Source organism: Trichinella spiralis (genome assembly GCF_000181795.1).
Source record: "Trichinella spiralis strain ISS 195 chromosome Unknown Scfld1557, whole genome shotgun sequence".
NCBI classification, from domain to species: domain Eukaryota; kingdom Metazoa; phylum Nematoda; class Enoplea; order Trichinellida; family Trichinellidae; genus Trichinella; species Trichinella spiralis.
Window position 1 is genome coordinate 1,841,426 of NW_003528496.1, and position 571 is coordinate 1,841,996.

The following is a 571-nucleotide window of genomic DNA, read 5'->3' on the forward strand; positions in this document are numbered from 1 at the left end:
ATTTTACCATCCAGAAATTGTGGCGAGTAAGCTGGTGCCAGCAGTCTGTTGCTATGTACGGGTAAAGATATCGGGAAAAAAGAGTTTATTTTTCAAGCTTCAATAAACAAAGCGGCTGTCCTTGGGGTTAATTTTTATCCACAAACAATAAGTTGTAATTTTGAAATCACCCTGATACCACTTTGTTAATGTCGTTCACTGATATGTTGTTTATTATTGTTGTTGTTGCTGCTGTTGGCTAGTGAAAAATGAAAATCACTATTTAACTTTTTTTTGTATTGTTTTTTCTGAATTGTTACTATCGCATTTGATATAACGTCACTTTGATACAATAAAATATAGAATAATGATAAAAATTATTTTCAAAATTACTGATAATGAAAAAGTATAGACTACACAACAAATAATATATTTAAATAAACAAAATTTCAACGAATGACGAAACTTCAAGCAGACAATAAAATTTTGGAATAATAAACATTTTCATTTTTTATGTTACGTCACTATTATTAAAGTTTCTTTTTCCTAAATGGAATGTTTGAACCAATGAAATGAAAAAATATTACAGCTA